Here is a 17,876-nt window from a genome sequence, read left to right as displayed (position 1 = left end):
ATTATTTATTCATGTTAATTTAATGGTACAAAATGCTTAGTGGAAGGAAACATATCTAAGTTTAAAGCAATTGCAGATAATGGATAAATGAGGAATCAACTAGAAACATAATCCGGAATGGGTTCTCATGCTGTTTCTTCATTTAATCTTTGAAATGTGAATATGCTAAAATCGAATTTTATGAATATGTGGATCTATTGTAAATCTGACTATATACATATAATAAATCACCTTAAAGTAACATGTACACTTCTTCTGTCTATTTTTAAATGTTAAGAAACTACATAGCAACCACATGATCAATCTGGACAAGATGTATTAGAAATAAAGTGCAGCATGGTGATGAAGCTCATTGAACCATCATGTTGCACCAAGCCAACACTTTATGGCTACATTTGTATTACCTTACATGTTCAACACTTAATGTAGAGTTCATTTGGGGTTGCATTGGATTTCAGTAGAGAAGTTGGGTCACTTGAAGAAACAAAAACATATCATATACATTTCTGGTACAACCTATCAAATCATTTTAGTGGAAAGATATAGGACCGGTCTGCTGTGCTACCTAGCTATGTTCTTCATTGCCCTGAAAACAGGCGTCCCCATTGCACATAGGTGCTATCCTCTTATAATTGACCATCTTAACAGCTTTGATGGTTAAAAAACATTGCAGCTACACATTTATCACTGTCACAAAGTCACTTAAAATCATTCTGTATCATGATCGGATAACAATCACTTTGCCAAAAAATCCATAGGACACATTTCACTGCATATGATGGAGTGAAATCCAGGTCAGATTACTGAAATTAATGCTTCTTCCTCAGTGAAGTGAGGACGATATGGTTCTCCTCTGAGTCAGCTCGCCCTCACAGTTTAGCATAGTCTTTGAGGATCACCTCCAGCTTCTGGCTCAGCATGATGTTCCCTCGCACTTTCATCTTGCCTGCAAAGAACGCCTGGAAAAACTAACGTCTCAGGTATTATGTATGAAAAAAAATCTCTAAGCTCTTACAAGCTAATATGTTCATGAGCTAAGGTGCTCTTAAATCCAGGACTTCCTGGATCTAAATTCACAAAGCAATGGAAGGCTAAATGTAGCTCATTCCTGCCAACCCACTCTTATCAGGATGTACTTGTTTAAAAAGCTTTTAAGTGTGAAGCTACACATTGGCAGTTCTCTGCCGACTCTTGTCTTGCAACTTTCTAAAGTGTGTTTATGGATGTTGCCAGGCATGAAAAGGCTTTGTAACTACATTCTATCTTGGGAAGAAGATGTCAGTACCTTCTGTGGGTTGAGCTTCCCCTGCACTACCTCCATGAAGCCCTCATCGGATACAGTAATGGTCACGTCTGTTTTGCCACTGTATGGGCCCTTATGACACCAGCTCCATCATCGACTTTCACCATCTCAGCCCCCAGGTCTTTAATGCGACGGCCGATCTCAGCAAACACTAGCTCACTCTGAAGATACATTTTTACTTAGGATAAATCAAGTCTGACGTGGAAAGTACAAACTTTAGAAGCCTTTTTAAACCTCAAATCCACTACAATTTGCATTTCCTGCTGCCCTGGAAAATTCTCTGCGACAGAGTGATCAAATTAAAACGCCCACACCAGTAGAAATCCACTTTTATGAGGTGAAAGACAATGGCCAGAGCTTACCCATGATGTTGCACAGTGATTTAAGTCAATAAGTCATTGTTTTAGTCAAAAGTATGATATATTTGGTCTTGAAGTGACGAATCCAAACTGCCCATTTTGTGCAAATCCGTGTGAATGCAGTGTCATTTCCTATGACATACAAATCATTATTTTCAGCCTACGTTTAGTTTCTGGGGTTTATTTGAATGTTACCACCCATGGCATTGTTTATTACAATCAGAAACAGCTGCAAAGTTATTGCTCTTCGCAAATTAAATTAGCCAAACCGCCTTGTGTCCACTTGGCTATCTGAGTCATGGAGCAAATTAAAACCAGAAAATGTACTCGAAAATCCATTGGATAATTTGTACATTTTCACGTATTTTTGAGCTAGTCTGTATAAAATATATATATGTGGTATAATTGCGTGATAGAATTTTGCAAACCCGCTCCCCCTGTCGCCCCAAGATTAATGGTTTTGACCTCTAAAGTTTTGCTTCACTACACACTGCTTTGATTGGTGTAACGTTAGCAAGAAACCACAAGTGTCTATCCAGATAATGAAAAGGCATCTGCAAAAGAAAATTAAAGGAACTTATAGTTAGTTACATGCAATTTATGGCGTGCATGATCATGAAAAAAGTCATTGTAGCCTATCATTTCACTTCCCCTGTGAGAACCATGAGCACAGGCTGACTTGGCTTTGCTGTACCGGACCTGAAGCCTATCAGCAGCCTACATACAAAAGGTTGCACCGTGTCTATTACAATGTAGAAAACCGCATATCAGCCATCTTTCAATAGTTATCCATATTACCGGAGCTTCATCTTATTCTTTCGAACTATTTATATTGTAGATTTGCATCTGCAATTAACGATAGATGGCAAAGTCAAAGATAGGCCAGTGGTTTCCATCTGTGGAAAAGTTTTCCCTAAATCAATGCTTATGAAAAATCCAGCTGCAGAACCAGCCGGCTAATCTTTTTATTATTATTTTGAATTTTAAAAAACAACAGATAACATAAGCTAGCTAGATAAGGTTAGCATGCTAGCTAGATAAGGTTAGCATGCTAGCTAGCTACACTGACATCTGTCAGTGCTCTATTTGTTGATGTTTACTAACTCCACGTTGAATATTCTCACACCCAATTCGTGAATATGTATAAGTAGGGTTCTTCATTCTTTGGAGGTGGAACTTAAATGTGCATTTCCTCTCTAGGACAGGAAATTACATCAAAATAGTGGCGGCAACTTCCTCTGGGGTGGTCCTTTAAGATAGTAGACCTGTTTAACTCTATTTTACTAAAAAGATATAGGGAACTGTTACTGCCAAAATCATGCTTCTTCACCTTGATGGACTTGAATCTGGAGGCATCATTCTTGGCATACTGTTTCAGCACTTGTCTAGCCGCGAACCCAAAGGAGCAAAGGCCATGCAGAATAGGGGATTTGAATCCTTTATGATGAAAATACAATATCATGCACAACACTGTGCGGTGTTTTATGACTTGGATATATAAAGACACATAGAATGGTCCCAGATCTGATTCTGCTATCATGTCAACTTCTTGATCTGGAACAGATCTGAAACCAGGCTAGAAGTCTCACCTCCCATTGCTGCAAAGCTGGGGTCTATGTGGAGGGGGTTCCAGTCCCCACTCAGATGATACAAGGCAGCCTGAAAGCATGTATTCAATGTCATGTCACTCGGTTTAGAAATATCCTACGTTTAGAAATATACTACAGTGATGATACTGATGAGATTTGGGCCCATATCTAGCCAATATGGCCACTTGTTTGATGCTTCATCTTTTGAAATATCATAACATTTGGCCGGGGTACTAATAGTACTTCATCTTCTCAGTGTATACCTTAGATAGAAGACCCAAACATATATAAATAAATACACACCTGGTTCCTTGTTGTGGTGTCGGTCATAACAGCATCAGGGGCTCTGTTTGGAGGTGCCACTGCGCTGAAAGAGACATTAGGTTTAAAGAAGATGGTAGGTGTCAACCATTTTGTTCTAGATAAATAATGGTACTTCTGAAATGTCACAGAAGAGTTACCATTGCTTTATCAGATGTTATTTTTCCTCCAAAGCCATGATGAACAGCGAGTACTGTTTGTAGCACACCAACTCTTTCCCACTGTACGTGTGGACTGTGGAGAAAGACATTAGCTATGAAAATATTATTTCAGCTTTTTCTGAAAGAATCTTTAGACTGCATGTGTTTAATTACCTCGATTCAATATCAGGTGTATTTCTAATTCTTAAGTTCCTCCGCTATTTGTTTAATTAATACCACAGAGTCATTTCTCTGCTCATCTAATGAAACATCAACCAAAAATTGTAATTCTCATAATATACCTCAACAAAAGCTCAACACAATTGTTTCACTTTAATTATCAGGGAAAGGGAAGAGTAAAACAACTAACCATCCAGGAGAATGACTGCTCCAGATCCTTTGTCTAACACGTCTGCGATTGTGGCCTGAGGTCAGTTTTCCTGCAAATGCAGACAAAACTATTTCAAATCACAGGCTTTTGTCAGCAGAAAATGATGTTGTGCTCAGAGATACTTAGAATCTGTAATGGGTGCACATACCCGAGGTGGGTAATGGTTTGAAAAGCTCCAGATACTGCTCTCCATGCAACACCTGCGAGAGAGTGACAATATCAGAACGAACAAAGGTGAGTTAATAGATATTTACAATAGCGGTTTCAGTTAGTATTTCCCATTCCGTTTCAAGTAATAGAACATTTTAAGCTATCAAAATGCATGATGTACCCACTGAATGAACTGTGTGCGAACAGCAACACTATAAATGCTATTAAATGTGTTAAACCAATAGATTGCCAATACTGTGTTGCATGAGTGTTTCCTGGAGCTTTGACCCTGGTGAGTCCAGGCACAGAGCCCAGCCCTCCGTCCATCATGGCCGCCTGGGAGGGGATGACACCGAAGGTAGGCAGACAGCTGAAGTCCTCATGGCCCTCATACAGGAACTTGAGGTGGTTGTCATCCTTGGTGGACAGGCCCACTCCCAGGGCATACAGGATGCACTGAGCGTGGGAGTAGCTGAATAATAACTCCGGAAGCTTCTGTCCCACCGCCTCCATCTGAAGGGGAAGCACAGCTATAATCAGCACAGTATGTTACTCATCATTGCCTTTAGACAGAACCAGGTCCTGTAGGCCAGCTGAGGACACACTGACTGACATCAGCCAGGGATAGTTTGACTTGGCTTCACAAAGACACTCCAAACAGGCAAACATATGTCTTTGAAGACATTGGTCCACAGTAGGAGACCACAGATTATGGGGCCATCTGTCACCAACAGGCACGATGTCACTTAATTCCAGCCCAGTACGGTTGACCTCTCCACTCAAAGGACTGATCCTGGATGCAGCAGTGGCGGCAATAGCGCTGGTGGGGTTAGGGACGATTACCTCATCAGTCTCCACTCTTGACAGCACCTCCACCAACGTGGCCAGACTCTTAACAGGGAAGAGAGGAGACTAATTACAGTCACTCAATAAGGATGTTATAGAACAAGGTCCTCTTATACAGTGAGGGAAAAAAGTATTTGATCCCCTGCTGATTTTGTACGTTTGCCCACTGACAAAGAAATGATCAGTCTATAATTTTAATGGTAGGTTTATTTGAACAGTGAGAGACAGAATAACAACAAAAGAATCCAGAAAAATACATGTAAAAAATGTTATAAATTGATTTGCATTTTAATGAGGGAAATAAATATTTGACCCCTCTGCAAAACATGACTAAGTACTTGGTGGCAAAAAACCCTTGTTGGCAATCACAGAGGTCAGACGTTTCTTGTAGTTGGCCACCAGGTTTGCACACATCTCAGGAGGGATTTTGTCCCACTCCTCTTTGCAGATCTTCTCCAAGTCATTAAGGTTTCGAGCCTGACCTTTGGCAACTCGAACCTTCAGCTCCCTCCACAGATTTTCTATGGGATTAAGGTCTGTAGAGTGGCTAGGTCACCCCAGGAACTTAATGTGCTTCTTCTTGAGCCACTCCTTTGTTGCCTTGGCCGTGTGTTTCGGGTCATTGTCAGGCTGGAATACCCATCCACAACCCATTTTCAATGCCCTGGCAGAGGGAAGGAGGTTCTCACCCAAGATTTGACAGTACATGGCCCCGTCCATCGTCCCTTTGATGCAGTGAAGTTGTCCTGTCCCCTTAGCAGAAAAACACCCCCAAAGCATAATGTTTCCGCCTCCATGTTTGACGGTGGGGATGGTGTTCTTGGGGTCATAGGCAGCATTCTTCCTCCTCCAAACACGGCGAGTTGAGTTGATGCCAAAGAGCTCAATTTTGGTCTCATCTGACCACAACACTTTCACCCAGTTCTCCTCTGAATCATTCAGATGTTCATTGGCAAACTTCAGACGGCCCTGTATATGTGCTTTCTTGAGCAGGGGGACCTTGCGGGCGCTGCAGGATTTCAGTCCTTCACGGCGTAGTGCGTTGCAAATTGTTTTCTTGGTGACTATGGTCCCAGCTGCCTTGAGATCATTGACAAGATCCTCCCGTGTAGTTCTGGGCTGATTCCTCACCGTTCTCATGATCATTGCAACTCCACTAGGTGAGATCTTGCATGGAGCCCCAGGCCGAGGGAGTGACAGTTCTTTTGTGTTTCTTCCATTTGCAAATAATCGCACCAACTGTTGTCACCTTCTCAACAAGCTGCTTGGTGATGGTCTTGTAGCCCATTCCAGCCTTGTGTAGGTCTACAATCTTGTCCCTGACATCCTTGGAGAGCTCTTTGGTCTTGGCCATGGTGGAGAGTTTGGAATCTGATTGATTGATTGCTTCTGTGGACAGGTGTCTTTTATACAGGTAACAAGCTGAGATTAGGAGCACTCCCTTTAAGAGTGTGCTCCTAATCTCAGCTCGTTACCTGTATAAAAGACACCTGAGAGCCAGAAATCTTTCTGATTGAGAAGGGGTCAAATACTTATTTCCCTCATTAAACTGCAAATCAATTTATAACATTTTTGACATGTTGTTATTCTGTCTCTCACTGTTCAAATAAACCTACCATTAAAATTATAGACTGATAATTTCTTTGTCAGTGGGCAAACGTACAAAATCAGCAGGGGATAAAATACTTTTTTCCCCTCACTGTAAAAAGGCACAAATAAGGAGCACTACAAAGTCATGAGAGATGGCCTGCAGAGCTCTATCATACTATCCAAGTCTGTGCCCAAACAGTTGGAGCTTCTACTTCTAAAAATCCACCTTTCCAGAAATAAGTCTCTCACTGTTGCCGCTTGCTACAGACACCCCTCAGCCCCCAGTTCTGCCCTGGACACCATATGTGAATTGCTTGCCCCCCATCTATCCTCAGAGTTTGTACTGCTTGGTGACCTAAACTGGGATATGCTTAACACCCCGGCCGTCCTACAATCTAAACTAGATGCCCTCAATCTCACACAAATTATCAAGGAACCTACCAGGTACAACCCTAAATCCGTAAACATGGGCACCCTCATAGATATCATCCTGACTAATTTACCCTCTAAATACACCTCCGCTGTCTTCAACCAGGATCTCAGCAATCACTGCCTCATTGCCTGCGTCCGTAATGGGTCAACAGTCAAACGACCACACCTCATCACTGTCAAACGCTCCCTAAAACACTTCAGCGAGCAGGCCTTTCTAATTGACCTGGCCCGGGTATCCTGGATGGATATTGACCTCATTCCGTCAGTAGAGGATGCCTGGATGTTCTTCAAAAGTGCTTTCCTCTCCATCTTAAATAAGCATGTCCCATTCAAAAAATTCAGAACTAAGAACAGATATAGCCCCTGGTTCACCCCAGACTTGACTGCCCTTGACCAGCACAAAAACATCCTGTGGCGTACCGCATTAGCATCGAACAGCCCCCACGATATGCAACTTTTCAGGGAAGTCAGGAACCAATATACACAATCAGTTAGGAAAGCAAAGGCTAGCTTTTTCAAACAGAAATGTGCATCCTGTAGCACTAACTCCAAAAGGTTTTGGGACACTGTAAAGTCCATGGAGAATAAAAGCACCTCCTCCCAGCTACCCACTGCACTGAGGCTAGGAAACACTGTCACCACCGATAAATCTACGATAATTTCAATAAGCATTTTGCTACGGCTAGCCATGCTTTCCACCTGGCTACCCCTACCCCGGCCACCAGCTCTGCACCCTCCACTGCAACTTGCCCATGCCCCCCCCCCCCCCCCCCCGCTTCTCCTTCACCCAAATTCAGATAGCTGATGTCCTGAAAGAGCTGCAAAATCTGGACCCCTACACATCAGCTGGGCTAGACAATCTGGACCCTTTCTTTCTAAAATTAGCAGCCGAAACTGTCACAACCCCTATTACTAGCCTGTTCAACCTCTCTTTCGTATCGTCTGAGATCCCCAGAGATTGGAAAGCTGCCGCGGTCATCCCCCTCTTCAAAGGGGGTGACACTCTAGATCCAAACTGTTACAGACCTATATCCATCCTACCCTGCCATTTGAAAGTATTTGAAGGCCAAGTTAACAAACAGATCACCGACCACTTCGAATCCCACCGTACCTTCTCCGCTATGCAATCTGGTTTCTGAGCTGGTCATGGGTGCACCTCAGCCATGCTCAAGGTCCTAAACAATATAATAACCGCGATTGATAAAAGACAGTACTGTGCAGCCGTCTTCATCGACCTGGCCAAGGCTTTTGACTCTGACAATCACTGCATTCTTATTGGCAGACTAAATAGCCTTGGTTTCTCAACTGACTGCCTCGCCTGGTTCACCAACTACTTTTCAGATAGAGTTCAATGTGTCAAATCGGAGGGCCTGTTGTCTGGACCTCTGGCAGTCTCTATGGGGGTGCCACAGGGTTAAATTCTCGGGCCAACTCTATTCTCTGTGTATATCAATGATGTTGCTCTTGCTGCTGGTGACTCTCAGACGCAGACGACACCATTTTGTATACATCTGGCCTCCTTCTGTGGCCTCCAACTGCTCTTAAACCCTAGTAAAACTAAATGCATGCACTTCAATCGAATGCTGCTTGCACCCGCCCGCCCGACTAGAATCACTACTCTCGGCGGGTCTGACTTAGAATATGTGGACAACAACAAATACCTAGATGTCTGGTTAGACCGTAAACTCTCCTTCCAGACTCACATGAAGCATCTCCAATCCAAAGTTAAATCTAGAATCGGCTTCCTGTTTCGCAACAAAGCCTCCTTCACTCATGCTGCTAAACATGCCCTCGTAAAACTGACTATCCTACCGATCCTTGACTTCGGCGATGTCATTTACAAAATAGCTTCCAACACTCAACTCAGCAAATTGGATGTAGTCTATTACAGTGCCATTCGTTTTGTCACCAATGCCCCATATACTACCCGCTATTGTGACCTGTACGCTCTCGTTGGCTGGCCCTCACTACATATTTGTCGCCAAACCCACTGGCTCCAGGTCATCTATAAATCACTTCTAGGCAAATCCCCGCCTTATATTAGCTCATTGGTCACCATAGCAACACCCACCCGTAGTATGCGCTCCAGCAGTTATATCTCACTGGTCATCCCCAAAGCCAACACCTACTTTGGCCGCCATTCCTTCTAGTTCTCTGCTGCAAATGACTGGAACGAACTACAAAAATATCTGAAGCTGGAGACACTTATCTCCCTCATTAACTTTAAGCATCAGTTGTCAGAGCAGCTTACCGACCACTGTACCTGTACACAGCCCATCTGTAATTAGCCCACCCAACTACCTCATCCCCATATTGTTATTTACATTGTTATTTATTTGCTCATTTGCACCCCAGTATCTCTATTTGCACATCATCTTCTGCACATCTATCACTCCAGTGTTAATACTAAATTGTAATTATTTTGCACTATGGCCTATTTATTGCCTTACCTCCATAACTTACTACATTTGCACACACTGTATATAGATTTTCTATTTTCTATTGTGTTATTGACTCTCTGTTTTTGTTTATTCCATATGTAACTCTGTGTTGTTGTTTTTATCGCACTGCTTTGCTTTATCTTGGCCAGGTCGCAGTTGTAAATGAGAACTTGTTCTCAACTGGCTTACCTGGTTAAATATATATTTTTAAATGGTAATGAGGCGTTCCTCCGGAGACTGCCACCCCCATGCTGCTGCTGCACATCCAAGGGCAAGCCGAGGGAGGGAGGAGAGAATATTGATGAACACTTGCCATGTTCTCGTCTCTGCCTGACCCCTAAGGCGCACCGCTAGATACTGTACTTTTCTCTTTGTTCAAGAGCGGGGGAAACTGGTGGTGGAGGAATTTACATTCCGTGTCATAGCAGCACAAGCCAATGTGTTTGTTCACTGGAAAGCTAGCTTGTTTTCTCTTTTCTCTCATAGGTTTGTGCCCTGATGCTCCTCTATCTTTGTTTACACTTCAGCATACTGTTTTGGACTTGGACCTTCTCCCATGAAATCCGTTTCAGTACAGTGCCTCAATGGTTACAACATCAAAAGAGTTCTGGCATTCACTGCAGGTGGAATATTATTCAGATGTTTGATTTAAATCTACCTATTCATTTTCTGCATTTTGCACTATTGTTTGAAAAAACGTCTGTTGGTTTGAATTCAAAATATCTGTGTATTAGTCAATGGCGATTATCAGTAACATATCTGGCAAAATATGCCAGCGTAGGGCTGCATGACTTTGTTACCATTCATGTTGGCAGGTTTGGTGGCATTGGTGAAGTCACAGACGTTGTCCCACTGGTCTCGCACTGCCTTAGGAGACATGCCCTGGTTCTTGTGCCTCAGGATGCGGCCCTGCGAACGCTCCCATCGCACTACACACACACACACATTTGTGGAAATCGAATATCGTAGAACGGTGCAAATACTCACAAATGAGAATAATAAATTCTACTTACATTTTCTAATCCAGCCAGCCCCAACCTGAACAGGGAGAGAACATCAAAATAATTAAATCAGTAAACATTCAGAGTAAGACGATACTGTTTAAAAGGCATAGTGAACATGTGATACATTTCTCTTACAAACCTCAAACAGGCCTCCATTTTCTTGACACTGCTCATGAGAAAGCCATAGAACAAGAGGGAAACGTATTCGGCTTTCAAGGACTCCAAGAGATCTATGACAGAAAAAGTTTAGTAGTTAATTGCTAATAATTATGACATGGAATAGTATACAAATCATGATGATAAACCAGCCCTTTGCTTTGATATCAAACATTGTTTTATTGAATCTGTCTCTTAAACTCTAGGGAAATCAAGGTTACTGACATATGGGACAATATCACACTCGACTTTCATACTGGGTATAAAAGGTCGTCATGTGGCAGATGCCAGAGAAGAAAATCACAGATGCCAGTCTGCCAAGCAGAGGCATCAAAAGCAATCTACGACGCCTCAGTAAATGCCCAATCCACAAATCAACAAGGTCATTTTTCAGAGCGTATGATTGATTAATCTCTGTTTACTCAGTTTGTGTGTGCATTTGTTTGACAATAGCAGATGACTTCAAGTATCAAATTTACATGTCGATATTAAATGTAACACATGACAACATTACATGTAATATTGCACCATTATGCAACAGATCAACTCAAATCATTGAGCCTTAATAAGATGACACAGTAATGTGTGCTGCTCAGCCTATGTTTAGAGCCGTTTCTCAGCGACTCCACTGACCTGGGGGCATAACAGTCTCTGTGAGGCGTGAGCCCGCATTCGGGGCGATGATGTTGCAGTTGATATTGTACTTTTGACCCTCGATGGCCAGGGTGTTGGCCAGTCCCAGCTTAGCCGTGCTGTAGTTCGCCTGCCCAAAATTGCCATAGATGCCAGCAGCCGATGATGTCATGATGATCCTGGGCACAGACAGGGCACCGTGAAACGTCAGTTTAATTCAGTGCGACAGTGTTGAATCAATGTGCCATGGCTGGTGCAGTCGCGCAGCAATAACAAGAAAACCCAATATGACACAGCAACTGTAAAGAAATCAGACCGCTTCACTGCCTGCCAACAGCCAACAACGACCACAAACAAAACATTTGAAGGACATTTTTAGGGTGATTTTGTCACTCATTCTTGGTTCCATTGCTGCAAATCAAAGGGGAACATAAGGATGGATTTTGCTATATGAATCCTTAAAGGAAGGGCCCACCTGTGCTAAAACCTTCAACAGATGTACAAATCCATGCTCTATAGGCAACCTTATTTCTGGAGTACCGCAGGTACCACACTAGGGGTGCGTTCAGTTTGCTTGAACAATTGCTACTTTACGGAACGGTTTGTACTGAACGACATGTTTTCCCAAAACGTTCTTGTATGTTTTTGAACACACTGAGATACATTTGCGCTGTTCCGTGGGTGTGCCGGGGTGTGGCTTGAAGCAATGAGTGACATATTTAAAGGGCAGCAGTGCATTTTGAACACACAACCCAACCCCTCCCCGTTTTTCAACTGGTCGTTCAGTACAACACCGTTTCCGTTCAATTGAACGTTCTATTGCGTTTTTATGTACTGAACGCCGCCCTGACCAACTGAACTAATTGATCAGTTCAGTGATTGCCTAAATTCAACACACCTGGTCTTCCAGGTCGGTTAAATCAAAAGCAGTAAGTGCCTGCGGCACTCCAGGACAAGGGTTGCCTAGCCCTGCTCTATACAGTCGTGGTCAAAAGTTTTGAGAATGACACAAATACTAATTTTCACAAAGTCTGCTGCCTCAGTTTTGATGATGGCAATTTGCATATACTCCAGAATGTTATGAAGAGTGATCAGATGAATTGCAATTAAATTGCAAAGAAAATTAACTTAATCCCCAAAAAACATTTCCACTGCATTTCAGCCCTGCCACAAAAGGACCAGCTGTCATCATGTCAGTGATCCTCTCGTTAACACAGGTGAGAGTGTTGCGAGGACAAGGCTGGAGATCACTCTGTCATGCTGATTGAGTTAGAATAACAGACTGGAAGCTTTAAAAGGAGGGTGGTGCTTGAAATCATTGTTCTTCCTCTATTGACCATGGTTACCTGCAAGGAAACACGTGCCATCATCATTGCTTTGCACAAAAAGGGCTTCACAGGCAAGGATATTGCTGCTAGTAAGATTGCACCTAAATCATCCATTTATCGGATCATCAAGAACTTCAAGGAGAGAGGTTCAATTGTTGTGAAGAAGGCGTCAGGGCGCCCAAGAAAGTCCAGCAAGCGCCGTCTCGGGGCACCACCAGTGCAGAGCTTGCTCAGGAATGGCATCAGGCAGGTGTGAGTGCATCTGCACGCACAGTGAGGCGAAGACTTTTGGCGGGTGGCCTGGTGTCAAGAAGGGCAGCAAAGAAGCCACTTCTCTCCAGGAAAAACATCAGGGACAGACTGATATTCTGAAAAAGGTACAGGGATTGGACTGCTGAGGACTGGGGTAAAGTCATTTTCTCTGATTAATCCCCTTTCCGATTGTTTGGGGCATCCGGAAAACACCTTGTCCGGAGAAGACAAGGTGAGCGCTACCATCAGTCCTTTGTCATGCCAACAGTAAAGCATCCTGAGACCATTCATGTGTGGGGTTGCTTCTCAGCCAAGGGAGTGGGCTCACTCACAATTTTGCCTAAGAACACAGCCATGAATAAAGAATGGTACCAACACATCCTTCGAGAGCAACTTTTCCCAACCATCCAAGAACAGTTTGGTGACGACCAATGCCTTTTCCAGCATGATGGAGCACCTTGCCATAAGGCAAAAGTGATAACTAAGTGGCTCGGGGAACAAAACATGGACATTTTGGGTCCATGGCCAGGAAACTCCCCAGACCTTAATCCCATTGAGAACTTGTGGTCGATCCTCAAGAGGCGGGTGGACAAACAAAAACCCACAAACTCCAAGCATTGATTATGCAAGAATGGGCTGCCATCAGTCAGGATGTGGCCCAGAAGTTAATTGACAGAATGCCAGGGCGGATTGCAGAGGTCTTGAAAAAGAAGGGTCAACACTGCAAATATTGACTCTTTGCATAAACTTAATGTAATTGTCAATAAAAGCCTTTGACACTTATGGAATGCTTGTAATTATACTTCAGTATACCAAAGTAACATCTGACAAAAATATCTCATAACACTGAAGCAGCGAACTTAGTAAAGACCAATACTTGTGTCATTCTCAAAACTTTTGACCACGACTGTACTCTGCACCTGTCCTTGCCTAATTGCTTTCTGAATCGCTAATCAACCCATAGGCACTTGTTTGAATAGGTGACAGCAATATGGTGAGAATTCAAACCAAGCTATCAGAAGGTAAGATTAAGCAATTACCATGTTGCTTATGCCTATCGAGTAGGGGGCGATTTGGAATTCAGCAGAGGAGTCTGCTCTACTTTCTTTTACATAGACACCATGGTGCTGGGTCTGACCCTTGACCTTTACTGTACATTACCTCCCAAACTTCTGGTTCTTCATGTGGTTCCAGGCAGCTCTAGTGACCATGAAGGAGCCTCTCAGGTGAACACTATGGATGAGGTCTGAAATACAGGGAACGAATGTTGCATTACAATCACTATTTGGAGGTTATTCTGATCTAGGATCACGTTTGCCTTTCCGATCCTAATGAATAAGATAATATGGACAGGGGGGACCTAAACACAGGCTCTGGTCAATCTCATTACTACTCAGACCTCGACTATATTTGTCATTTGAATTATAGCTCTTCTCCAGCCTGATAAACATTCACTATTCACTCCATATAATCTGCAATTATCTCCATCCTATTTCCAAACGGATCATGACGATTGGACACAGAATGAATCTATGGTTGTACTCTAAGAAATAAACTCCCTCTTACCCCAATCCAAATCACTTGTCCAAACAGCGATACCGAAGTATCCTTGAAATCAATAAAATAAAAATATTATGGAGATTATATACATTGAGTAAATGGAATAGTTATCCATGTCACATGTCCATCTGAAATACTACAGTTTAGTTTATTTATCAAAAAGTGTTCATACAGTATCATAGCATACTTACCCAGCATTAATTACAACGATATCTGGAAAAGATAATCAACAGGTCTGTTTAGATGATCTCAAAATTCTTCAGACAGTTGTTATTATCACCAAAAAATGTACTGTAAGATAGCAAAACAAACTATTTGCACATCAACATGTAATTATGTGCTCAATCAAGCCTGAGAGTGAACATATGATCATGATTGACTTAACACCATCAGCCATAGTATCTGTATGTCAATGGACTGAATGAATTAAATGTTAAATTTGCATAGTTATTGGTTTTAAACATGGAAATCTGGTGTCTGAATACACACCTATACTCCCAAAAGCATCCAGGGCAGTCTAGATCCGTTTCTCGCCATCCTCTACAGAATCTGTGTGGCAAAAAATATGAGCAGGTTGACAATCATGAGAATCAACAACAATGGCCTAGCCAAGGTGTGACGGTGGCAAGGAAAAACTTTCTCGGAAGGAAGAAACCAGTCCATGCTCTTCTGGCACGCCAGATAGAAAAGGGAAACATTAAAAGGTAGATACATCTGCAAGGCTTCTTTTCACAGCTGATACAATGCTCCTAAACAGGTCTGGATGTCTACAACAGTGGTTCCCCCCCACAGTTCCTCTTGTCATGTTAGCCATTGCATACCTTAAAGAGCCATTTAAAACTTGTCGGAAATGTCCAGATCTGTCAGGATGTCAGTGTGATGCGGTAGGACGAAGTCAGGCGCAGGACACAGAGCTAATCGAAAACGCACTTTACTCGTAGGTAACGGAAAGAACATAACCTCCACGCAGGGAGGAACAAACCCGCTCACCAGACGACAACCAAACATGAACAAACACGCACAACATACAGTGGGAGCCAGAGGGTTAAATAGGGAAGTAATCAATACCTAATGGGAACCAGGTGTGAACAATAAAGACAAGACAAGTAGAACATAGAAACATAGATCGGTAGCAGCTAGTACTCCGGTGACGACAAACGCCGAAGCCTGCCCGAGCAAGGAGGAGGAGCAGCCTCAGCTGAATCCATTACAGTACCCCCCCCTTGGCGCGCGGCTCCAGCCGTGCGCCGACACCGGCCTCGGGGACGGCCAGGAGGACGCGGCGCTGGGCGAGTCGGATGACGACGGTGGAAATCCCTCAACATGGAGGGATCGAGGATGTCCCTCCTAGGGACCCAGCACCGTTCCTCCAGACCGTACCCCTCCCACTCCACGAGATACTGCAGGCCCCCCACCCGACGCCTCAAATCCAAGATGGAACGGACCGAGTATGCTGGTGCCCCCTCGATGTCCAGTGGGGGCGGAGGAGTGGACCAGCCACCACCGGCCTGAGGAGAGACACATGGAACGAGGGGTTAATATGGTAATTCAGAGGAAGCTGTAACCTATAACAGACCTCGTTCAATCTCCTCAGGACTTTAAATGGCCCCACAAACCGCCAACCCAGCTTCTGGCAGGGCAGGCAAAGGGGCAGGTTTCGGGTCGAGAGCCAGACCCGGTCCCCCGGTGCATACACCGGGGCCTCACTGCGGTGGCGGTCGGCGCTCGCCTTTTGTCGCCTGATGGCCCGCTGCAGGCGTACATGGGGGACCCCGATCCGATACAATATCCTCAGGCACCCCGTAGTGCCGGAAGACGTGTGTAAATAGGGCCTCAGCAGTTTGTAGGGCCGTAGGGAGACCTGGCATAGGAATGAGACGGCAGGACTTAGAAAACCGATCCACAACGATCCAGGTCTGTAACAAAATCCACCGAAAGATGGGACCACGGCCGTTGTGGAACGGGTAGGGGTTGTAGTTTCCCTCTGGGCAGGTGTTTAGGTGCCTTACACTGGGCGCGCACCGAGCAGGAGGAAATGTAAACCCTCCCGTCCTTGGCTAAAGTGGGCCACCAGTACTTCCCACTAAGACAGTGCACTGTCCGACCAATGCCAGGATGACCAGAGGAGGGTGACGTGTGAGCCCAATAGATCAATCGATCGCGAACCTCGAGCGGCACGTACATACGACCCTCTGGGGGGGAGTGGGCTCCGTACGTAACGCCCGCTCGATGTCCACGTCAACCTCCCACACCACCGGTGGCACCAGACATGACGCCGGAAGTATGGGAGTGGGCTCAATGGACCTCTCCTCTGTGTCATACAGTCGGGACAGGGCGTCTGCCTTAGCGTTCTGGGAACCTGGTCTGTAAGTCAGAGTAAACACAAAACGAGTAAAGAACATGGCCCACCTTGCCTGGCGAGGGTTCAATCTCCTCGCCGCCCGGATGTACTCCAGATTGCGATGGTCAGTCAAAATGAGGAAAGGGTGTTTAGCCCCCTCAAGCCAATGCCTCCACACTTTCAGGGCCTTAACCACAGCTAACAGCTCCCGGTCCCCCACATCATAATTGCGCTCCGCCGGACTGAGCTTGTTAGAAAATAAAGCACAGGGGCGGAGCTTTGGTGGCGTACCCAAGCGCTGAGACAGTACAGCTCCTATCCCAGCCTTGGACGCTTCCACCTCAACCTGGAATGCTAAGGAGGGATCCGGATGAGCCAGCACTGGAGCCGAGGTAAACAGGTCCTTCAGGTGACCAAAAGCCCTGTCCGCCTCAGCTGACCACTGCAGTCGCACCGGTCCCCCCTTCAGCAAGGAGGTAATGGGAGCCGCTACCTGACCAAAGCCCCGGATAAACCTCCGGTAGTAGTTGGCAAAACCCCAAAATCGCTGCATCTCCTTCTCCGTGGTTGGAGTCGGCCAGTTACGCACGGCCGAAATGCGGTCAATCTCAATCTCCACCCCTGACGCGGACAGGTGGTGCCCTAGGAAGGAGATGGACTCTTGGAAGAACAGACATTTCTCCGCCTTCACATACAGGTCATGCTCCAACAGTCGACCAAGCACTTGACGCACCAGGGACACATGCTCGGCCTGTGTAGCGGAGTATATGAGAACGTCATCAATATACACCACTACACCCTGTCCGTGCAGGTCCCTGAAAATCTCATCAACAAAGGATTGGAAGACTGAAGGAGCATTCATCAACCCGTATGGCATGACGAGGTACTCATAGTGCCCAGAGGTGGTACTGAATGCTGTCTTCCACTCATCTCCTTCCCGGATACGCACCAGGTTGTACACGCTCCTGAGATCCAATTTTGTGAAGAAGCGTGCCCCGTGCAATGACTCCGTCATACTAGCAATGAGCGGTAGTGGATAA

At 44.6% G+C, this 17,876-nt stretch overlaps 1 pseudogene across 1 annotated transcript; it reads right to left on the bottom strand.

The window, feature by feature from the left end:
- Positions 1-869: 869 nt before the first annotated feature.
- On the bottom strand, positions 870-14,693 carry LOC311145010 (peroxisomal multifunctional enzyme type 2-like; annotated as a pseudogene). The gene is made up of 17 exons: positions 14,687-14,693; positions 14,502-14,543; positions 14,097-14,181; positions 11,356-11,534; positions 10,706-10,796; positions 10,576-10,600; positions 10,355-10,491; positions 5,033-5,144; positions 4,542-4,783; positions 4,248-4,303; positions 4,083-4,152; positions 3,702-3,806; positions 3,555-3,618; positions 3,252-3,321; positions 2,993-3,099; positions 1,286-1,375; positions 870-959 (listed from the first exon to the last, which is right to left on the bottom strand). The product of its transcript is annotated as a peroxisomal multifunctional enzyme type 2-like (transcript).
- Positions 14,694-17,876: the final 3,183 nt, after the last annotated feature.

The sequence above is a fragment of the Coregonus lavaretus genome (assembly GCF_964263955.1).
Source record: "Coregonus lavaretus genome assembly, chromosome: 17".
Taxonomy (NCBI): Eukaryota; Metazoa; Chordata; class Actinopteri; order Salmoniformes; family Salmonidae; genus Coregonus; species Coregonus lavaretus.
This window is presented reverse-complemented; position numbering and strand designations above follow the sequence as displayed.